This window comes from Vigna angularis, chromosome 3, assembly GCF_016808095.1.
Source record: "Vigna angularis cultivar LongXiaoDou No.4 chromosome 3, ASM1680809v1, whole genome shotgun sequence".
In the NCBI taxonomy this organism is placed as follows: Eukaryota; Viridiplantae; Streptophyta; class Magnoliopsida; order Fabales; family Fabaceae; genus Vigna; species Vigna angularis.
The window spans coordinates 31,217,382-31,242,528 of NC_068972.1; the positions used below are offsets into that span (position 1 = coordinate 31,217,382).

The 25,147-nt window shown below is 33.3% G+C and overlaps 1 long non-coding RNA gene across 1 annotated transcript; it reads left to right on the top strand.

Annotated features, from left to right (window-relative positions):
• The first annotated feature begins 2,800 nt into the window (after nt 1-2,800).
• Nucleotides 2,801-13,482, top strand: LOC128195742 (uncharacterized). The gene is made up of 2 exons (XR_008247551.1): nt 2,801-5,703; nt 6,276-13,482. It is a non-coding gene; the product is annotated as an uncharacterized LOC128195742 (long non-coding RNA).
• The last annotated feature ends 11,665 nt before the right edge of the window (nt 13,483-25,147 follow it).

Here is a 25,147-nt window from a genome sequence, read left to right on the forward strand (position 1 = left end):
TTCGTTGTTTAGAGCAAGTAAGTTTGTACTCCTTCCTTTGGTATTTTTAGGGTTCATGATCATGCAAAGGGATTCTGTTTTGCATGTGTTAAGAACTTTTCTTCCTGGATTCTTGGTTCAATTGAGGCTCTAAAGTCTGTCTTTGATCACCAATCGGTGATTTGTAGGTGATTTTAGAAGTTCCTTGTGGTGGAAGAAATCGGTGAAACGTTTTGAGAAGTTAGGACAGTTGGTTTAGAGGTAAGGGAAGTTAGATTGTTCTTTAATAACTGATTGGTAGTGTAAGTTTGAAAATTATATGAATAGTAAATTGTTTGGGTGAAATTCTATGGTATGCTAGTTGTAACAAAATTAATTGAGTGTTCTTGAGAATGTGGTGATAAAATGCAGTGAATTGTATTGGATGATGATTTGGATTGGAAGTGAATGTTTATGTGTTAAATTTTCTGTTTTGAATGTGTATTGTGAAGTTTAGAGAAGAAAAAGTTGAAAACTTAGGATTGTTGGTGGTGTTTGGAGAAAAATATGAGGTTTTAGGTACTGAAGTTATGAGAGAGGGAAGGAAAATTGGTTTGTGGTATTTGGGGTCTGTTATAGGAGGTTTTATGATTGTTAAAACATTAACATGGAAGAAAATGGAAGTAAGAATGTTTGGTAGTTGGTAAGTATAGTTCAGTTGGGTCTAGAATTAGTTTAAAGGGGGTTTGAACTAGTGAAAAGTTGAATTTAGGGTTATGGTTCTAAATGATCATTTTGGCTGGTGTTAATAAGTCTTTTAGGACTTGTTGGAGTCCCTGACTTGTTTAAAAACAAGCTAAAAGTAGTATAATTCAATTTGGATCTATAAACTGAAGTTTGGTAAATTTTGGAGTGGAATCTTGTAAGCAATCACTTTAAAATGAGTTTAGGATGATTTAGATACAACTGTTTAAGTTTACTTGAGTGTATAATACGATCTAGGAGTATTAGAAGTTGGGAAAAATGTATCCAATAGGTCAAGGGTGGTGCATGGTGCAAATTCTGCAGTTTGTGCTATAGAATTATGTAGACTAGTTGAGCGAGATGGGTTGTTGAACGACAGGTGAGGGGCTCTGAACCTCTATCTTTGTATTCGCACATCCACAAATAGACCACCTGTATTGGAAAATAAGAATGCAATTTTTTCTTGAATCAGTAGACAAGGGTGTATGGGATGCTACACTCAATGGTCCATTTGACCCACTCATGTGATTAATGGAAAAACTGTTTTGAAATTTTTTCCTGAGTGGACTCAAGAGGAAAATAAGAGAACACAATATGATGTAAAAGCACGAAATGTTATTGCCTATGCTCTTACTATGGATGAGTTTTTCAGGGTTTCCCAATGCAAGACAACTAAAGAAATGTGGGAAGTTTTAGAAGTTACGCATGAGGTAACAAATGAAGTCAAGAGGGCCAGAAAGAATTCCCTGGTGCGGGAGTGTGAGATGTTTAGGATGAAAGCTGGATAGACCATTTATGACGTGAAGAAAAGGTTCACACATATAGTCAACCATCTGATGGTTCTAGCAAGGCTTTTGAAAAGGAAGAAATTAACATCAAAATTCTGAAAGCCTAAACAGAAGCTGGCAACCAAAGGTAACTGTCATATCCGAGTCAAAAGATTTAACTAACATGAATGTGACAACTTTGTTTGGCAATCTCAGGGAACATAAACTGAAGCTTGGTAGATTGAGGGAAGAAGAGGAGATTGAATAGAAACAATCGATTGCACTCAAGGGCTACAAATAAAAGATCCTCCAAGAAGGGTGAATCCGATGTTGAGTCTGACGCAAAGATAATTGAGAAAGAGGTCATGAATATGATGGTAAAAAGGTTTACTAAATTCATGAAAATAAAACTGTTGCAATTCACTATGCAGGTAACTCTAAAGGAGGGAGAAAGAACTCCAAGACCAGCATTGTTACATGTTATGAATGCGGCAAAGATGGTTATATCAAGCCAGAGTGTCCAGAGTTGAAAAACAGACAAAAGGCTGACTCCAAGTATCCACAGGACAAGACAAGAAGTAAGCAAATGAATACTTACATTGCTTGGGAAAACAGTGATGGTGATTCATCAAGTGATGATGATCAAAGTGTAGAGGAGAAGTCAAATCTGTGTTTCATGGCTGGTTCAACGCATTCAGAAGACAGTGATAGCGATTTTGAAAATGAGCCTATCGAAGTAAAGTATCACATGCTGCTAGACACATATCAAGAACTGCATGTAGAAGTTATGAAACTACAATACAATGTAAATCGATTAAACTCTGAAAGAAGAGATTTTGAATATCGAATTAACAACTGATAACTCTCTATATTTGCCCATTTTTTTTGTGTTTGAGAGTCTTTCTTATCTTCTTTTAGTTTCTTATTATTTAGAATTAGGCTAGTTTTATGTTTTTCTCTTAATTCTTTAGTTTTGTAATATTTTAGTTAAAAATAGATTTTTAGGTGTAATTTTTAGTTTTTGTTAATAATTAGAATATTTTATTTTATTTTCTTAGAAAATCTTTCATAAAAATATTTCTTTATTAAATTTCTGTTTCTTTTCTTTAATTCTGGATTATTATTTTTTTGGTGCAGAATGGGCCTTATAAATTGGGCTGAGTTGACAAATGAGCTGCTGATTTAAAGCATTGAATGAAATAAACATTGGGCTGGCAGAATTGATTTTTTTTTACTTGTTGGGCCGCTGACGCTGCTGATTGGAAGAAAAGGCCCTGGAGCGCTGCTGAAATGTTGATTGAGTAGGCACTGCTGCACTTGGCATTTCTGCCTCTGCCACGCTTGGAGAATTGGGCCTCAGTTTTGGGCCGTTGTTGCTGCAGCAAGCACTGGCTGATGTTGATTGAAGAAGAATAGGTCGCTGTTGTGCATTGTTGCCATTTGGAGCTGATGCTGATTTAAGAAGTAGACCGCTACTGTTGATTGAAGATTGGGCCACTGGCTGAATATTAGGCTTTAGTGGGACGCTGCCGTTTTGAGGTCTGAAAGTGGTTTGGGATGAAATTAAGTGGAACGACGTCGTCTGGTGCATTATTGTTGTTGTGGGAGTAAAGCTCGAAGACATGTTTCATTTAGAGCAAAGCACACTCGAGCAAGTCGTTTGGTAAAGGGAGAACACACCCAAAAGCTAGGGCTCCTGTGTGAGACGAAGAGAGGAGGCGTCCTGACCAAAGATGACAACGCCAAGCTGGAGTGCATCACCTGCCCGAAGAGAAGATGAATGAAGGAGCTGCCCGGAGAGCTGACCGGAGCTGAACTGGCAAAGATGGAAGTTGATCGGAGGGTTTAAATAGAAGGATGAACAGTGGCCGTCGATTATGAAGCTTCTCGAGCAAGGTTCCTCTTTCCCATTTTTTTCCTTTCTCCACTTCTCAGACCCTATAAAAAGGGCTTTCACCATGTAAATAGACACTTTAGAACACATTACGCACTTTACTTTCAGTTTACAGTTCTCCATTCTTTAGTTTAGGGTTTTATTCGCTTTTCTTAGAGTAGAGATACTATTCTTGATTCTGGATTTCGCTGATGAGATTCTTGGAACTGTGACAATCTGTGAGCTCCTCATTCAGTGATCTCTGGTATAGTGTTTGTAATTTTCCTTTTTCATATTAATAAAATTTGATTTCGTGTTTTCCTTTTATTCTTGTTTGTTGTGTTGAAATTGTTCTATGTTTTTTATTTTTTCCAATTGTTATGTTCTGAGAAAATGAATTGGACTCTAATTCTCTGCATCTTTGCAATTCCTTTTGGAATTGAATGACTCTGTAGTGAGCATTCTTTATTGAGATGTCTTCTCGAGTCAGAGATGAGTCCAATGTATAAAGACTCATTCGGTTTTGTGTTTCTATTGTTTTTCTTCTATTATTTATGTTTGTGTGTTTTGATTTGAGGAAAATTGAGTTAAACTCGGAAATCTGCACATTTTAAATTCCTTTTTGGAATTATACGACCCCGAGGTGGGCGTAAATGAACAAGATGTCTTCTCGAGACAGATAGGGGTTCAACCAATGAAAAAATTATTTTAATTCATGTTGTTTTAGTTGCTGTTAATTAGTGTTAGTTAGGAATAGGTTCAATTGTGTTTCATTTGTTGATTTGGCTAAAAATCATTAAAATTGAATTGAATCTGTTTTGTTTTGGGAAATCAATTGATTGTTATTCATTTTAAGTTCTAGATTAGAACTTGAGACCCCGAGGTGGGCAATTTATGAACAGGATGTCTTTCTGTATTATAATAAATCAATTGATACGCCATTTCAAGCAAATTTAGTTCAGCTTTGTGACTTTTATCCAACAACTTTGTTCTGATTAGTAGTTTAGGTTGTGTTTTGTTCGTAATGATTAGAGTTAGTTTTGATTTATGAGTTTCTCGCTCTATTCTTTGCTTTTAACCATTAGTTCTAGGTGTTTCTTATTGACTTTTCTTTACTGTAGATTTTACAATTCTTTCTGCAACATTTAATTTCAGTTACCTCATATTTGTACATATTCATTTGGCTTTTAGGATTCGTTTAGCTTTTAAATTTCAAATTTGAGTTTCTTGTTTCCAGTTCTGATTTTATATCATTTTAATTGCATTTAATTTTCATATTAGTTTAAGTTTTTGTTGCAGTTTTAGATAGTTATAGTAATTAGGTTTTATTTCTATTTTGAGTAGTCTAAACTGTTATTTCCTTTTCTTTTATTGCATTTCAATTTCTTTATTCTTTTAACCAGATTTTAGTTTAGACTAGTTTCAATTCTTTTATTTTGTTTAGTTTTATTCATTTTAATGTCCCCACCTGCTTAGTAGTTAGTAAATAAATAATTAGTAAATAAACACAAGACCTTAACCATACACTTTAATCTTAATTAGTTGAGTCCTAGGATTGATATTCTGGTTGCCCTATGCTACATTAGTGGGGACCAGACTTTGTTATGCCTTAGGCGACTAAAAGGCAGTTTAACAAATGACGCCATTGTCGGGGACTCGGTGAGTTAAGTCTTAAGGTGTTTAGTTAGTCTTGTTAGTTCTGTTTTAGTAGTCTGTGTGCTTGGTTTCTGTGTGTATAGCTTGTATAGTTTTTCTTTTCTTTATTAGGTTTTTGCTTGAGTTTTGTACTAGTGGTCTTAGAGGTCTGATTGGTGTTTTTCCAGTGAGCTTTGGTAAGCATGAATCACTACTCTGCATATGATAATTGCTCTTTTCCTTATAATGCTCAACCACCGATATTTGACCTATTCTATGAGCCTATTTCTGAGGATTTTTTGCAGCCAGTTAATCAAGCTTTCCAGCAGCAACCACCACCTTGTTTTCTACCCTATGGTGAGCAGCAATCCTGGCCTATGCATCAACAGCTGCCACACGTATACTGGGACCAATATGCTGAACCAGAGCAGGAGAATTTCCAGTCAGAATAGTCATGGCAACCATCTTGGAACCATTATGATGCACCAGAGCAAGAGGAATTCCAATCAGTGCAGCCATGGCAGACGCAATTCTGTGATAAGTGGCAGCGGGGATTCCAGCATCTGATTTTCAAGAAATGACCACCCAAGTGGCTCAATTGGTAGCTTTGTCAACAAGCTAATAGGGAGAGCTGAAGAAAAGGAGGCACTTGATGCCATTGGTGAGAATCCTGATGAAGCTAGTGAATCTGCTGTGAGCACAGGTTCTGAGTTGCAACCAGTACAGGTTTTCTCTAAACTTAGCATTCCTATTAATTTGCTTGAAATTCAAACTGGTTTTGATGTCTTTGATATGTTGAACATTAAATTCATAGAACCTGCTTTGAGCTCTGTTACTTTGATGCCTGTGCATTCTTGAATTCTTAATTCAACATTGGAAAGTATATTGATATATCTCTTGATGTTTCAGATTCATGCCATGACTTTGATATTGTTTTATGTGAGGACAACTTTTCAGTATGTATTGATGTACCTACTGAGTTTCTTGATACTAGTGAGGTTTTTTTGAGTAAGCAGTTCAGGTTAACTTTAAACTTAATCATGCTACTGGTATAGCTTAAATGCACATTGTTTTCAATCTCTTGCATGAGTTACCTATTGTGCCTGATGCTCCTTATAATTCTGAATTGGTAGAAACAACTTTTGATGTGAGTCATACAAATGCATCTACTGATGAGTGCTTTGATTATGATGCTTATGTTCTTGATGATCTATTAAATGATCCTGATTTTTCCTGTGACAGTTCAGCATAGTGTGATGATTCAACTGTTCATATTAACTTTGATCTGGATGTTGCAGATGATACACTTAATGCAGGTACTGATATTGAGGAGGCTGCATACAATGAAGGCAAAAAGGTTACCCTGGTGGAGGCAAGAGAGGATGTCAATGCTGTTGATTTGGAAGATGATAAACGCACTAAAGCAATTTTTCTGGATGAAGGAGGCATAACTGATGCTGGTGGCACACCTACAAGCCCCATTCCAGTTTCATGCAACCAACAACAGCCAGCACTGAAGGGGAAGCCAAGGTTGCTGCAACAAATGCTTGAGCAGGAGAACTTCAATGCAGCCATGGAAACCTTACAAGAGGGAGCTGAGCATGGAGAAAAACCAATAAGATCTTTCTTTCGCTTACTCTTAAATAGTAGTTATAGGTATTTGATAGTAGTTAGCATAGTAATAGGTAGTATCATAAATAATAGGATAGATAATATGTTATTTTTCATAAAAATAAAAAGAATTAACTTTGATCTGTGGCCCATTTGAATAAATTCTCTTTTTCTTGTAGCTTTGTAGTTTAGTTTAGCTTTTTAGTTCTGTTCTATTGTGTTTACTTTTCTTAGTCTTGCTCATATACGTTGTGTGCTCTGTTGAGTTTAGTTTTCTTAGTTCTATTATGTTATATGCATTCTTTTTCAATTTTAGTTCTTTTTCATATCTGTTTTGAATAAGTCTGATGATGTTTGTCATGTTTGATTTGTATATACTTGTTCTGTTCTTGTTCAATTCTGGCTATTTTTGTGTTTTTCAGTTTCTGTTATGTAAATATTTGTTGTTGTTTGTCTTGTTTATACCTATTACATATGTCTGTGTTGATATAAAACCTTACTCACTCACACATTGAGGGCAATGTGCCTCTAAGTGTGGGGGTGAGAGGGTATAGTTTAAAATTTTCGTTTTCTGTCTTTTGTAAATGATGTTTGATATGTTCTGTTAGAATAGGGATAATTTTTTTTTCTCTGAACTGTTTTTCCTTTAGTTTAGGTCTGATTTGGTTTAGTTTTAAATCCCTAGTGTAGATTACTATTTCTTGTTCTAATCTGTAAATACCTTTTATGATCTGTTTTAGTTTGTAAATAGGAATTTGTTCAGTTTTTAGCCTTGTTGTTTTAGTTTAGTTTCTTTTACTTTCAATTCTGTTTTAGAACTTCTTTTAGGTCCCTTTTCTTTGCTTATTTCTATTATTTTCTCTTCCTTTGTAGTTACTTGTTCTGTTTTAAGCTCTTGATTAGTTTCATGCTTTGTTTCAAGTTTTCAATTAGGATTTTGTTCATAATTATGTTCTATTTTCTGTCTATTACTGTTTTAAAACTATTTTGAACCTGTTTATCTTTCTTTTTGTCAATTCTCTATTCTGGTTATATTGCATATGTCAGGTAGGTTATAGAAATAGGTTAGGTTTATCTTCTGTCAATATATTAGGTAGTTTAGGACTGATTCTAGGTTCCTTTAATCTCTAACTTTTATTTTCTTATTTTAGGTTCCTTTTATTTCTCTAACCTTTGTTTCTATTTTGTAGGTCCGTTTTAGGTTGAACATGGTTGTGTCTTAGTTTGGTTTAGATTTATTTTTCCTTTTCCTTTTACTGTTTTACTTTGTTTTAGCTTGGTTTAGGTTCACTACTCTATGTTTCTTGTTGTTTCTTACTTGCTCATTTCTTTTCCATTCTATCGTTTCTATTTGCATAGAAGTTTTTGTTAGTTGTTGTTTGTAGATTTGGTTAAAAATGATGAAGTTGAATGGAATCTGTTTTGTTTTGGTAAGTCAATTGATTGTTATTCATTTTAGGTTCCATATTAGAACTTGAGACCCCGAGGTGGGCATATTATGAACAGGATGTCTTCCTGTATAATAACAAATCAATTGATACACCATTCCAAATAATTTCAGTTCAGGTTTATGATTTTTATCCAATGACTTTGTTTTGTTTAGTGTTTTAGGTTATGTTTTTAAATCTGACTTCCATGATTAGATTTTAGCTACTGTTCCTGCATACTTTAGTTAGTTTCTGCTTGATAGGATTTATGTTAATAGGTTGATTGAGATAATAGTAGAATAGGTTTCTGAATCTGATCTTGGTTAGAAACAAAAGTTAGAGTTGGATTTACTGTGGTTTGGTGAATTGATTGGAAGATCACATATTTTGAGTTCATCATATGAACTTTAAGACCCTGTGATGGGCTTAACTTCCCAGGATGTCTTCCTGAAAAGTGATCACACATTCTTTGCACTGATCCGCATGGATTTGATTCTAATTTCTGCTCTAACTAGTGTTTCTTGCTTTGTTTCTTTGATTTTTCGTTTTCCTGTGAATATAGATTAGATACATTAGCTTAGATAATGAGATTTTCTATTCTTTCATTTGGTTTTGTTATGTGTACATATCTTTCATTTTTGCTGAATTGATTTCATACATAATTTGATTTCATAGCCAGTTTATTTCTAGTCTTCTTTTGTCATTGTTTCATAGCATTTATAGGTTAGTTTCGTTACTGTTTAGAGTTGTATATATAGATTATATAGTTTATCTTAGGTTTTATTTTCTTACATTTTATTTTCTTCTTTTCTTTTTAAAACATATTTCTTTTCTCTTTTCTTTTTAATTTTCTTTCTTATAATTTCATTTAATGTCCCCACCTTGTTTAGCTAGTTAATAAATAATACAAGATCTAACTTTACATTTTATAAACTTGATTTTCACTCAGTCTACGGATTGATTCCCTGGTTGTCCTATACTACATTAGTGGGGACTAGGGTTTGTTGACTTTTAGTGCAACCTAAAAGCCTGTTAACAACAACCTTGTTGATGAAAATGAAAAGCTTAAAAAAGAACTTGAAATTGCTTTAAAATCTGCTAGTAATGCTAAAACTGAGATCAAAATTGCGGAAAAAGAATGTGTAAATTGCCCTGTTCATATTGAAAAGATAGAATACTTGACCAGCACGCTATCTATCTTGGTAGAGATAATTTGGAAGTTGTGTTAAAGTCACAAGGTAGGGCAATTAACAGGCAAGGTATTGGTTATAAGGCTAAGAGCAATAGAATTAATTCTAAGAAATTTATTGATCTGAGCAAACTTGTTACAAATGCATGTTTTTATTGTAATACCATTGGGCATTCTGTTAGGAATTGTTACTACAGAAAGGTTGGTGTTACAAGAGGAAAGTACAAGTGCATTCCAAAGGAACAACCTCCTGTGACTAACCATAAAGGCCCCAAGTTTATTTGGGTACCTGCAACAAAAACTTTTGTTTGTTTTGCAGGAAAGTAAGCTGCTACAGAGGCAGAGAAGTGCTCAAGGATGGAATTCAATGGAATAAATCACAAATTCTTGAGTAACTCAATGTGGTAACGAAAAATGTTAAATTCATGCACTCATGCATTATAAGTTTTTGTATGTGAATGAATGATGTGTGTATGATTGATGAATGCATGTCTGATTGATATTTTTGTATGTAAAACTATTTTCACGACTTTTAATCGGTTATGTTATAAACGAAATCGATTAGAGTTTCTATGTGTTTCCCTGGTTTGGTTGAATCTGATAAAATTGAAATCAATTACAAATTTAATAAAATCGATTAAAAATCCTGATATGAGTTTTTCTGCTTTTTTATTTTCAAATTGAAACCTGATGAAATCAATTGTGTTTGCAAATGGCGCGAAAGTGGAAATTGTTTAATTTCCTCCAAATTATATTTCTAACCTATAATCTCTAAACCAAGAAGCGTGTCAATAACATTTTCTCTACAAACTCTATGATCTTTCCTTCATGGGATTTCTGAAATTAGTCTGTTACATTCTATATCTATGGCTTCTTCTTCGGCACAAAAGAAGAGGATCAAAACTCTTGGGAGGAAGAATATGTATAGAGGACCTACCCTTGATGGGTGGATCAGCGATGAAAGTGGTCAGTCAAATGTCTTGGACAACTAGAAAATGAGAAAATTGATTGCTCACAAGTATGTTAAGTTGAGCTTCTTCAGAAGAGAGGGATTCAACTTTCCAGAGTGGTTTAGCAAACAAAGGCTGAAAAAATTCATCAAGATGGCAGATCCCTGGTATCCCGAACTGGCAAGAGTTTTTTATTCAAATTTGAAGATAAGGGATGAGACTCCATGTTCTAGAGTGAAAGGAATAGACATTAAGCTAACTGATGAAATTTGGATTGAGATAGCTGGTCTCAGACTGGGTGGTGAAAAATGTCATCTGGGTGTGGAAGGATTCCACAAGTTCACTGTTTATCAGGATTGTTTAAGGAATCCAGATGAAGTAAGGGATTACTCCCACTATAAGACGAGCAACATGAAGAAAGATGATTGCCTATGTGCATTCATCATCTCATGGATTCTAATGCCTAGAGGGAGCAACCACGCTCAAGCAACTACTGAGGACTTATGCCTCTTGTACGCTCTAAAAGAGAACATCCAAACTGATTGGCCTGCAACTATATCAGAAAACATGCTCAAGGTGACTAGACTTGAGTCTGAAATGCTACCCTACTGTGTCTTTATCTCTAGAATATTGATCCACTTTGGTGTGGAATGTGTTAGTGAGTCTTATGAATCATATGGAAAGAGTAATGTGATAGAAAAGTCCACATTACATCATATGGGACTACAACATGGTCCAAATGACTGACTCTTCAAGGATGAATACGCAGATGAAGAGGAAGAAGCAACTGGCTCATCATTAATCCCTTATCGACCTCGTTCTGAATTTGAAAAATACATGGTGAAGGAGCTGTGCTCTCTGAAAATTCTCTGTTAGAACACTAGTCAAGATGTTATGGCAATCAAAAAGCATTTGAACATGGATGGTTCTGATGAGGAAAATAGGGCTTCAGAAGAGAGTGGTGAAGAAGAGAGTACTGCCAAAGGGAATGAAGAAGAAGAAGAAAGTGAAGAGGACAATGTTGTGGAAGAAAGTTCTAGTGACATGTTAATCTATAACTTGAAGAAAAAGAAAAGAATATAAAAATTGTTACTAAAGTTTTTTTTACTCTGCTTTCTCTTGTTTTGTAATGAATGGCCTTACATGCCATATATTTTACTTCGTCTTGTTCTAATCGCTTGGACTATGAATGAAAATTATATTTCTGGTTATTAATCAACTTGTGTGAATTGTGGTTGACTGCATTGAGCTGATTAATAATAAATTCAATCACTAGTATGTATGTATGTATGCATTTTTCATATCTCATTGTTACATCTTGTTATTGAATAATCATACATAAACTGTGATAATGATTATTGTACTGCATAAATACTAAAATGCTTGATCTAGATGAATTTGAAAGGTTATGCAGGAATATTGATTGTTGGCTGAGCTAAAAGGAGAAATTCACATTACTGTGCAACATGAAATCGATTAAAAGGAAGCAATAATTGATTATGATTCGTCAATTGGTTTGAAGTCTCCAAACCTCTGATTTTCATATTTTTAACCTTGACTAATGATTAGTGATATATTTGTTCATAATATATCTCAATATGTTTAATATCTAAGTTGCTCTGATACTGTAAATGTAATTTTGTATGGTACATTGAACATATCTAGATGATACATACTCTATTACATCTCTATTATGCATATGTAATAATGAAATTTGATGTGCATAATGATACGTACTCTATTACATCTCTAGGAGGAGTATTATATGTTATTATATGTTGGTTCAAATGTTGAAAATGCTAAATTCATATGAATATTATTGAAAGGGGGAGCATTATTATATTTCTGACAATTTGTTTGATGCATCTCTACATGATTTATTAACTATGTTTCAATTACATCATATTACATATCCTTTTTTGCTATTGAAACTTGATTGAGATAATTGAGCATGGTTGAAACTGTGTAAACTGTTGTTGATTATCTACTGTTCAAACATGGTTTTGTTAATCATGGTTGTGCATCATCAAAAAAGGGGAAGATTGTTGATAGGGGGCACTATGATAGTTGAACCTAATCCCTGTGATAGTGATTTTTGATGATGACAACACATTGATAATAAAAACACATGAATATATACTGAGGTATATGCCATATGTTGTATGTGTTTATGATTATTGTGAAATATGCACATATTGTGATTGTCACATGTGTTGAACATATAATGTGTTGATTGTTGCATATTGTGTTAGTAAAGTGATCATATCTGTGTATGCATACTGTATGTTTTGGTGATAAGGAAATCATGTGCACAAAAGCATATATGAATGACTAAATAGATTACAAAAGTGTGATAATCAATTCAGGTCATCAAACAACTTGTGTTTTTAAACTGAGGCAAAACAACATGTTTTGAATCGAATACATTAATTAGTGAATAAGTTAAAACACGGATGTTTGCATATATATTTTTAAATGTGTTGTGTTGTGAATTGGATAGAAAAAGTTTTCAAAAATGTGCTAAGTGTTGAAGCTTAATTGATTACATGGATTATATATTCAATTAAGTCTGTTATTGATTTGAAAATTGTTTTATGCTTGTCATAACTGTTTCAACGGTCATATTTTTAAATGTGTTGACTAAGCATTAAATGGAAATCGATTGCATTAATTGCGAATTCAGTTAAGGAGCTTAATTGGTTATAAGTCTGTTACAAGTATTTAATGTAACTAATTAGATTAAAAGAGTAATCAATTAAATTACGTCTGAATTAACTAAAACTATATATAGACGCATTAATTGGATTTTTGTAAGACAATTTGAGATTAAAATTTTCATATCTAGTTTAGATTGTGCTAAAAGTTTCACAGAGGTTATCAAACCTCCTAGAAACTAGAAATTAAAGTGGTGGACCATTCTTGAAGATTTCTTGAGAGACAAGATTGACTGATTTGAAGATTCTGATCTTTTTGCACAACTGAGGTGTTTGCTGTGTGATTAGGAGAAGTTTCTCAATCTGTGTGTTGTACTGCCCTGTGCGTGTTGCTAGGAAGAAGAACGAGGAGTTCTTGTACTTTGAGAGGGTTCTCAAAGGGGTGACTACAGGAGAGGATTGTTCTTGCTGCAGGTCTTTGCAGTTGGCTATATTAGATTAGTGAGTTAGATAGGTGATTTACATTTTGACAGTATGGTCGCTGTAAAACCCTTGTTGTAAAAACTCAGATCTCTATAGTGCAAATTGGCTTTCAATCTTAGGTTGATTGAAAGGATATTGGATGTAGGCATTGAGGTCAAACTAGTATAAAACTCAAACTTTGATTTTCCTTCTCCCTATCTCTCTACATTAATCGATTACTTACTGTCATAATTCGAATACGCATATTGTTATATTGCATACACATTGCTTGTTGCTCGAGAAAGGTTTAAAGATTCATCCTATTTGTGAAAAAGATTTGAAAAGCGAGTATGTTTATAAAATAGGAATTCACCCCCTCTTGGTGGTGAAAAACAAAGCTCATCATTTCTAACAATTGTGGCATGGGGGTGGAGGTTCAATCTCGAGTTCCTTTCTCATTATTACATGCCCAATATTTGGCTGGATGATTCCCTTTGAGTGTGTGAAAGTGGTTGCCTCAAGGCCATTTTCCTCCCCATTGAGAGTTATAGTCATGAAGTTTGCAATCTCGTAAGTATACATTTTCTCTAGGTAGTTTTTGAAAGGTGAAGTGTAATATAGAGGGAGCCCATATGAAAGGAAGTTTTGGATCTTCTAAGCCCTTTGCCAGTGGGCGTAGAAGAAGTCTCTCCAATGGTTTTTAGTGCCTTTAATGTCTTCATGATATGACCCATTTTCTCTTTTAACGGTTAAATATTGACCTTCATCGCATCTTGAGCTTCTCCCAAATTCTCAATGATCTTTTAATCAACAAGCCCTATTAGGTGCACCTTGTTTTTGTTTTATTGGCATGCACTTAAATTAATATAGAATGAAACAAATGTTTGTAATGACGATGTTAAGTTATATGCAAAGTGACATGAAAATGCAAGATATTATGAATTTGAAAATTATCTACATGAATGTGACAACATATGAATGAATGATATGTGGTATGCAAGACAACATGAGAATAAATGTTGGATTATGCAAGATTTTGTAAGGATGCATTTGACATTGTGTACATGATACCATGAATAAAGACAAAATGTGAATGTGATGCATGTTTGTGCTCAAAAGGACACTTATTCACATGATATATTGATGCAAATGTGATGCATTTATAAATGAAAAACACTATGCATGTTATGCAACTAACTAACACAACAAAATGCAACGCATGTAGATCCATATGATGTGTTGATAAAGAATGTGACACATTTATTGATATGTAGAATATTAATGTGAGGGATGGAGAATGCAAACAATCTCTCTTTTGTGCCTTAACGAAGGTTTGACACTTAAGGGCAAAGACAAAGTACAAACGTTCACAAGGATGATTTGCTAATACTTAAGAATTAAGGTCATTAAAGCTATGACTCACTTTTCAACATTTTTCACAACAGTTAGGAGTCAACAAGATGCAAAAGTGTTAATGAAGTGAACAAGCAATGATTGAGGTTCTCATAATGACTACTTGGAAACTACATCCATTGTGACACTACTTTACAATCCCTTCCAATTTTAAGCTACTTACACTCAAACATAGGGTTTCACTTATATTATGCACAAAATGTATGTGAAAGGAGAATTATGCATACTCAAAACCTCTACTTGTAAAACAATCTGAAAATTCTGGACATATATAATAATGTCTTTTATCTTAAAGTTTAATATTCAACAATTCAATTATTTCAAAAATAAAAACAGATAAAAATATACACATATAAAAAAAGAAAAAAAATTAAAAAAACCACATTAAATTTACATATTCAATCAAGTATGTTTGACTCTCTAATAATCTTTAATAGACTCATCATCTGTCATAACAAGTATCATAATAAGACGACATATAAAAAAATAATATTTGAAATAAATATTTGAAGATGCAACATATTTTACTTTGAAAAACTAAGTAAAATCCATAAACAAAAAACATAATCTCTAAAAAATGGATATTTTTAATCAAAAAGTTAAGAAAGATAATAATATCCTATTTGTCTATATAAGATGTACCTTTTTATTTTTTTCAAAAAATAAAAAAATATTATAAAATATATATTTTTTTTATTTTAGACCCAATAAAATTTAACTTCGTTGTTACATATTTTTATTCATAACAGATAGTAAAGTTTACGTAGTTATATAAAATTATTTAAATTTGTTTTTAGATGAATTTGATATTTACAATAAAATATCAAAGATTGTGAAATTTGAAAAAAATAAGTTTTTTGAATATTGATTTAATTTTTCTTAATTTTAAAAACCTTTTATAGTTTTTTTATATATGAATTATTGAAAGAAAATGTTTATACGGTGGATCGCGTCCTCTAAAATCTTTTATACGAAATTTAAAGTATATTAAATATTGGTATCAACTTTACATTTTTTCCCCCTAAAATATATGAAAACATACTTAATTGCTTGAACGAATAAATTAGGTTTGGATTGTATTTAACGCCAACAACGATTAAATGAAAGTGACCTTTTTCCCTTTCGAAAACTGATAGTGAGATTTGTGCCGCATTCAAACTCAACCCTTACCAAAAGACTTCTATAAATACAGTTTCATAATGTAAAATAATTTTTTTTTTTTTTATATTTCAGACTATCAACATCTTTCTCTATATAGATCGTTCTATTTTTTCTAGATATTTATCTATTTTTTAGTGCATGAATATATATATATATATATATATATATATATATATATATATATATAATTTACTGGTAACTTTTTAATTGTAACAAATTTTAGTTAAAAAAATAATGAATTTTCAGTTTTAAAGTTAAATATATTGAATATTTTTATTTTTATTTTAAATTAAAAATAAAAATTATTAAACTATTTTTGTATTTAAAATATTTTTTTTTATTAATAATAATTTATTTGTCCACTAAAATTTAATAAGATTACATAAATTAACCAATTTATATATATATATATATATATATATATATATATATATATATATATATATATATATATTATGATTTATTTGACAGTAAAAAATATGTTATAGCTAACAGTCCTGGGCAAATCCAATAATAATTGATCCTGATTTGGTTGGTGAAGCAGTTCACCTGCCATCGCTTTGTTTCCCAAGTAACACGGCTATAAAAATAAGTATTTTCCCAAATCTTAAATATTTATGATCACAGTTCAAATATGAAACAACTGAATTCTTAATTACATTCTTGTTCATCCTGGCCAAAAATAGATCATAATTCAGCTATCCAGAACTAAATTTTAACATAAATTCTCAACTATTTTTATTAAATTTAAGAAAAAATTTAGAGTACAAATTTTGAAATTTGAATTAAAATATAATTGAAATCTATTTTTGTAAAAATTTAAATAAATTGCTCCGTGTAATTAATATTCAAATTTGATGATAAAAAATGGAAATTTAAATTAATGATTACAACATTTTTCGTTACATATATATTTATTAACTTAACTATACGAAATATAGAATAACATTTTCATTATTTAAGAGTTATGTTAAAATTCAATTTCTCGAGATCGTTTTGTTTTCCGTGACAACAGACTAAAACACAATTTAGAATTTAACTATTTAAAATTGAATTATGACTATACAAATTAAATAATATTATTTAGATAAATATTGTGAACGAAGACCTATGAAGATTTTATTAACATGCTGGTTGAGAAAAATTTGACTAATTATTATAATATTTATAAGTAATGAGTTTTTATTATTTTAAACTTACTTTTTATTTAATATTTTGTAAGTATTTATGACGGTATCACATATATCTCAACCCATAATATTTTTTTTTTTAAGATATACTCTACTCTAATAAGATGAGTCTCACTGCAATGTATAGCATATTACATGTGGGTCAAAACAACTTTTATAAAAGATATTATTAAATTAACCACTCTAAAATTACCATTAAGATAGTATTAACATGATTAAGTCAAAAGCTAATCAAGATGATTAACTACATATATCAAACATATATAGATAAAATTTCATAAATCATAATATAAATAGCACAATATAAGAGGTACAATATTGCGTTTATTAATTATCGAATTTATTATCATCCGATGCACTTACTTGACTTGAGTATTGAAGTGTCTTTTACATACACAACTCCTATTCGATGAAGACGAGTATCCTTGAAGTTGGAGGTTGGAGTGTTTAGTGGTGGAGTATTTGTAGAGTATATTCGGCTTTGTAAGAATAATTTAAGTCCACCTAGGGACGGTCATATACTTTGTGAAGAGAATAATTATATGGTGTCTACAAGGAGTAGGATGGTTAGAACAAAGGAAACAAGTCCATGACCCTTTTTGGCTAACATAACCGTGATGCTTGAGACACAGATACTAATGTAAAGAATTTATTGAGTTCAAAAAACGAAGTGCTGAAGAAATGGATGCCTTAAGGCGAGAGAAAGCTAGGTTGAGAAGGAGGGTCAAGTTTGAAGGAGTAACTTATAAGTGGAAGGGGAAGGAAATTCTTGAGAATGTAGTTAAGTGTAGAAAGTTGAATCTCATCTTCGTGTTGTTCATGAACTTGAAGAAGAAAGCGACTATAAGATTGTAGGGGTAACAAACAACTCCTCGGCAATAGGAGTAAATCGTCGACACCCCTTCGTCGATGGTATCACGGATACCCTACTCCCTAAGTAATGGAAGACCCTAAAACTATACTGATATGATGATAGCACTGACCCCAATAAACTGCTTGCCTACATATCACTCAAGTCACCTTGTACTTGACTAACAATGTTGCTATGTGTAAGACCTTTCCTACAACCTTGAAAGGAGTCGCCTTGGAGTGGTTTGCCTGCTTATGTCCCTACTGCTTTGACACCTTGACATAGTCCTTTATGATGCAGTTCTCTACTAGTTGGCACTACCATCTCACTTCTCAACGTGAGGCAAGAAAATGGGGAATATCTATGAACATTTATTGATAGGTTCGACAAAATGGCATTAAAGATTAGGAACCTGAATCCTAAATTTGTTTTACACTACATGATCACGACGCTAAGGTTGCAAGACCTTTTGTGGACGATTTGTGCATAATGTCACTTGCAAGTATGGATTAGTTGAGGTAGAGGGCTGCCAAGTTTATGCGGCTAGAGGAAATGAGAGAGTATAGAAACAAGATTAGAGTTGAGACCATGCCATGTTGAAACCATTATAAGACATACCTATTACTAGAAGACACTAATACATTGGGCTTCTCTTAAAAGATGTTGATAGCAAAGTAAACTCTCAACAACCAGGGTGCTCAACTAGAACAAATGAATCCCTTATTTATAGCAAAATGTTCACAACTTTTCGTCTCCCAAACCCTTTATCTCAACCTTTATATCTCTTTAGATCTAATGGCTAGAGGGAACAACTTTTAAACTTCTCAACATTGTCTTGTTTCTTGTGTAGCCTGACTACTCTTCATCTCTTACATCTAGTGAGAACTGACATTTCATCATTACAACCTCTTTATTGTTACGATTCTCAAGGTTGGAGGGTTATTATACCCATAAGGTTAGATAACCAAAGAGTTTGAAATTTTATTTGCATATAATTGCGTGCCACCAAAGACATATCCAGTCTTAACACTCAACTATAGACATATCCAGCTTGTGAGACTACTTTATCATATATATTCGAGCACATCTCAACCTCCTATGCATAAATGTACTCAGCCCTTAAGTCTGCATCACAATGACATGACTGACTACATGTCAATCAAAACAACTTATAAGCGCTAACTAAGTTGACCACTCTAAAACCATGATTAAGGTAAGATTAGCACATTTATTAACCCATAAGCCAATCCAAGTAATTAACTTCGTAAATGAGATCCATCCAAGTAAAAGACCCATAAATCATAATATAAATAATACAATACACAAAATACATTATTACGTCCATTAATACCTTTATTACTATTTGACGCACTTAATTGACTTGAAAGTAAAAATGTCTTTTGCATACATAATCTTCATTTGAATTAAAGAGGACGAATATCATTAAAGTTAAAACTTAGAATGCTTAAAATATTTAAAATTAAAGTTTTTACAAAATATATTCGACTATATAAAAATAAGGGTTAAATATGTTTTTAGTCTCTAAACTATCAAGCAATTTTAGTTTTAGTCTCTCTTTCAAACTATAGTACACTTTGATCCTTGTTCTTAAGGAAATTATAATTTTTTGTCCTTGAAAACTAACAGTGTTAAATATAACATGATGTGGCTAACGGAATGCTACGTGTACACTTAAAAATTTGGAATCTTTTCACAACAATGATCATCTCTTCTTTTTATTCTTCGTCACCAATGACCAACCTGCGTTTCAACTTTCTTTATCTTCTTCTCTCTTCTCTCATCTTAAAAATATTTCCATCACATTACCTCCAACCATAAACAGACACACCTCTTCAAAACCCCATTCATTCATCTGCAACCAAAACCCTAAACCGCGCCAGAGTGCCTGGCAGTGGAATTGATTGAGCGTTTATTTTTTAGTAGAAAGAGAATTGATTTGATTTGAGTTGAAAGTCAACGAAGTCACACAGCACATAGTCATAGAGTCCTAGTGTTGTTAACAACCAGATCGCTCTTTTCTTTCTCTGCAATCCCAATCTCAGTTTCTTCCATTCTTCCCTCCACTCTCACAATGTGAATCCTTCTCCTTCTCTCACCGGACCACCACCAACACCACTTCGATGACGGCAATGACGACTTTGACGACTCCGAGGCCTACAAGCAGCCTCAGGTTGACGAGAAAGATGTCGTCGTTTTGAAGGACAAGAATTTCAGCGACGTCATTAAGAACAACTGCTTTGTCATGGTCGAATTCTACGCGCCGTGATGCGGCCACTGTCAGGCACTCGCACCGAAGTAATCCGCCGCCACCGAGCTCAAGGGCGAAGATGTCATTTTGGCGAAGGTCGATGCCACGAAGGAGAATGAATTGGGGGTGTAAAACGATGTGCCGGGTTTTCCCACTTTCTACTTCTTCGCTGATGGCATTCACAAGCCTTATAATGGCCAAAGGACCAAGTAAGACTCCCTCCCGTTCTCTCTCTTTCATTGCAACTCTTGATTTGATTGGATGAATGGTGGTTTAGGGTTTAGGCACTCTGGCACGGTTTAGGGTTTTGGTTGCAGATGAATGAATGGGGTTTTGAAGAGGTGTGTGTTTATGGTTGGAGATAATGTGATGGAAATGTTTTTAAGATGAGAAAAGCAAATGCGATGTCTTTTAACAAGAGAGAGAGGAAGTTGAAATGCAGCTTGGTTGTTGGTGACGAAGAATAAAAAGAAGAGTCGGTCGTTGCTGTGGAAAGAGTCCAGATTTTTAAGTGTACACGTAGCATTCCGTTAGCCACATCATGTTAAATTTAACGCTGTTAATTTTCGAGGACAAAAAATTATAATTTTCTTAAGGACAAGGATCAAAGTGTACTATAGTTTGAAAGAGGGACTAAAACTAAAATCGCTTGATAGTTTAGGGACTAAAAACATATCTAATCCTAAAAGTAATAATTATACTAAATTTCAAATAATGTGCATATTTTAAATTTTTTAAATAGAATAAGACGTTTATATTAGATAATATTAAAAATACCAATTAAAGAACCTTTTACAATTTATCATAAATGTAAATGTAAAACAAATATAATATATTTGATAGTTAATATTTTATATCTCATTGAGATTAGAAAATAGTAAATAAATATTTAAAAGGTAATTGTTAACAATTCATTCTAATATATTTTTTTTATCACGTTATAATATTTTTATATTCTTGTATGGTAACATACAAATAAGTTAGAAATTGGGTAGAAGTAACGGAAATAGGGATGACATGTAAAAACTTGTGTTTGGTTACTTTCAGATTTTCAAAATTTTGATCAAAATTAATTTTAAAAAACACTCCAAAATGTTAGTAATTAGAGTATTAATTAATGGATGAATTATTAAATATTTACATACTGTAACATCCCAAAAATACAACATAAAATTATATCTAGAATACTCACAATTAATAATATTACAGTTCAGTTCTGAGAAGCAAAGGTACAAATATGGCCGAACGGCCTTACGAAAATACTACAGAATTCAAACTTTACAGAACTACAGTCTAGACCGAACGATTTCAAAACTAAGCTTATACCGAACGGTTTTCAAAATAAAACCCAACCTAACGATCGAACAGTTCTAAGGTTCCGCTTTCACTTCCACTTCTTCCATAGCCTCTTCCAGCAGCTCTTCTCCTTCTGCTCACATCCACATGATGATCATTGCAACAGGAAAAGACAACCGAACGGACAAAACAGACAATACGAAAAAATAGGGTAAGCTTATGTAATTTAATTAATTCAGTAAAAACCTAAACTTCACATAAATCTAACATAATTCAATATACAATCGTGTAACAACCAATCATGCACTTCCAATCAAAATTTCAAGTCAAAGCATGCAATGACCGACAACTTTACGTTGACTATCCGGACTGTATAAATTATGTTTAACTATGATGTTTTTGCACCCGGGTGATGTAATAGCTGGGATGCCCTCAACAGCGGCCACCCGAGGTTAGTCCGTTCCGTCCAAGTTCACCTTATGGACTAGGGCCTCCTGCCATTCTCATACATGACTTACTCCTCTCTACTTGAGAATGAGTAATCACAAAATATCAGGATAACCGCCAGCTAAGCATAACCACATTCATACTCTACCATTCAATAACCACTCATGAGATATTCCTCCCTGGAATACTCTTTCATTTCCATACTATTCCATTTATATTCCATAATACAATCAAACCGAACCAATAGAAACAGATCCCATCTGAAATTAAAACTGAACAATAACATTTCCCCCAGAGACAAGACCGAACGTTTCAAATACGTTCCAGACTAACACAGCTGAACACTTAGTGTAAGACCGAGCGGTCTTCCACTTATATACAGAACAGGATCGAACGGTCCATTCCAGATAAAACTCATCATAAGCCGAACACTCATGATAATATTTGGACGTTTACGGATTACTCAACAGTTACTACAGAACGTTAATTTACTAGACAAAACTTCTAAGAAGGTACATAATACTAAAGAATACTTATATTTTAGATTTAACTGAAAATCATAATAATTATTGATGAAACCTAAGAACTTAAACCGAACCCTACAAGCTTAAACCAAATACTATTGAATTGGACCGAACACTCTAAGTTCAAATATAGTACACATTAGAGTATAATGAAACTACCGAACGCTTGGTGAAAGACCAATCACTATGGAGACCGAGCGCTTGGTTCAAAACCGAGCACTACTGATGAGTCAATATTTTATTGATTTCACTTAGTTTATTGTACCGGATTTAATCAAGGAACTGTGCTTGAATGTACAATATTATCCTATTTTTCCTAATTGTGCTAAATTTGATTGGAAATTCATATTTTAACTAATTTGAATTATCTGAGCTAATTATTTTACAAGGAAAATTTGGAGATACAATTTGGGACATTTGAAGGTTAAATGAGAAATGGCAATTAAGCCCAATGCATCTCAGTCATTTCAATTTTCGCACAGTGCTGCGTGAATTTTGTGTCAACTTGTTTGTTTTCGTTCGAGTTCAATTCTTATCTGTTTTCCATGCAATTTTTTTTTCATAGTTTCGTTTAGATGTCTATTTTCACGTATAGTTTTTCGTTTGTTCAAATTCGTTTTGTGCTGTTCCCAGTATTTTTTTTTACTCTCCTATGTCAGTCTAGTGTTTACTGTTTGAGTAATTTCTAATCTTTTTGCATTGTTTGATTGTTGTTTGGTATTTGTGGTGGCTGGAATATCATGGTATTGGCTTGATCCAACAACACATCTCATGGCCATGAGTGGTTTAAATTTTAGGACTCTTGCTATGTTGACATGGAGGTGCACTTACGGTAGAAAGAAATTTAGCAACATCCAAAATGGAAAATGGGCTTGCAAGTGAAAGGAAGAAAGTAATTCAATTCTTGAAGCACAAATTATCTTGCAACCAACACACCACACGGCCCACAATAAAAGAAGCACATGCACTCATTTGCTAAGAGGTGTTCACGGTTCTAGCTGGAAAAGCACATGCCGTCCTTAACTCATTTTCTTTATTTTAGAAAAGCTAGACCAAGCATTCATTTTCCAAGTGCACACAGCTGCGTTTATTTTTGGCCTATGAAAAGAAGCGTTGATTCATGGTACAAGGGTGACATCCAGCAATTCCCATCCAACAAGCAACACAAAGCATGCAAGGACTTCACACTTCAGTAGCTAATTCACGCATGCAGCAAAGGGGGTCCATGTTCTTTGGGATTGGGTCTTGGTGTGCACGGTCTTTATTCTAGCTTGGATGGAGAATTTAGTGGGAGGAAGCATCATGCAGAGGACGGGCTGCACTCATCTAGCAGTTTTGAAGCAGTAACAATACGTCCAGCAGAAGGAAAGAGCACACCACGGCTGCCTCATTTGGAAGTTGTTGTTACGTATAACCAAGAGAAGCGTGATGGTGATTGAGTTGTGGTACTGTACGGAGAAGGAAGTGTACCATGGTGATGGATTTGTAATTTCCTTCTTGGAAAGAAGCAAGTAGAAAGGTGTGTACCAAGAGTATTGATTCATTCACGGTAAAAATTTTGTTGTTCTTGAAGTGAAGAGGTGATTGGTTGAATGAAGTGGTGAAGAGAAGGGAAGAGAGGGCCCTTTCACGTCTGCTGTTGGAACGTAGGATGGTGGAGAAATGATTGAAGTAAATTTCCTAAAGGACAAAACTTCATGAAGAAGTGGGCCGCTTAGTAGCACCATGTTTAATTCTTTTATTAAGTAGATGGTGAGAAGGTAGAGGGGGGGAGAAGCTCTCTTCCAGAGGGCTTCAGCAGAGTAATTTCCAGTAACTCCAATAGTGGAGTGGAGAACCGTGAGCAACCAGGGATATTGGAGGAAGAAGGAAACAAATCTCTGTTGGAATGGAGGATGAAGTAGCTTGAACCCTTGCTGTCTTCTCATCTGGTTTTATTCATCTTTTCATTAAGTTTTTGTTCATTTGCTGTTACACTCTTGTATGGATTCTATAAATTGTAATCTGGACTTTGTTTGTGCAAGTTAGTTTCATTTTGGAAGCATTTTCTTTCTTTTGATTTATGATGCAAAAATTCACGGTTGTTAAAAGCTATGTTCATTTCTTCATTTAGTTTTCTTTGATGCATTTGGTTGAATGTTTCTATTGTTCAAAACTTGAATGATTCACGGCTGTCCAAGGGTTAAAGGAGATTTGTTTCATGATTTTGTTTTAATGTTTTTAAGAATGAAAGTAAGCTCTGGGTTAAATTCAATTTCAGCATCAATGTTTTGAATTCTTCTTGTTTCTTAGATGATCATTCATTGCTGAAAATAGTAGGTGTGTTACGTGAAAAGCCTTCTTTTTTTTGTAAGAAGTCCAATAACTTTCTTCTAAAAATTCCATTAGTATTTAACCTTTTCTTGCATTGAATTGTATTTTCATGAGCTGTATTGGAGAAAGAATATCATGGCTGGAATCTTGTGCACGTTGGGTGATGTGAGAATACAATTTAATTTGCTTTTCATTTAGGAAAAAGACAAGAAGTGTTAAATAAAGTTGGTAATATGTTTTCTTTGTAAAATAAATTTGGCATGGATGTTGTAAGGCACGGTGTTGGATGAAGGAACCTAATTTTATTTTTCTGTTTTAACTGAAACAATGTTCAAGGCACCTAGAGGATTTTTAGAAGGCAATTCTAAAATTTAATTTCTTTAGGAGGATGTTGTATATTTTCTACTTCAAATT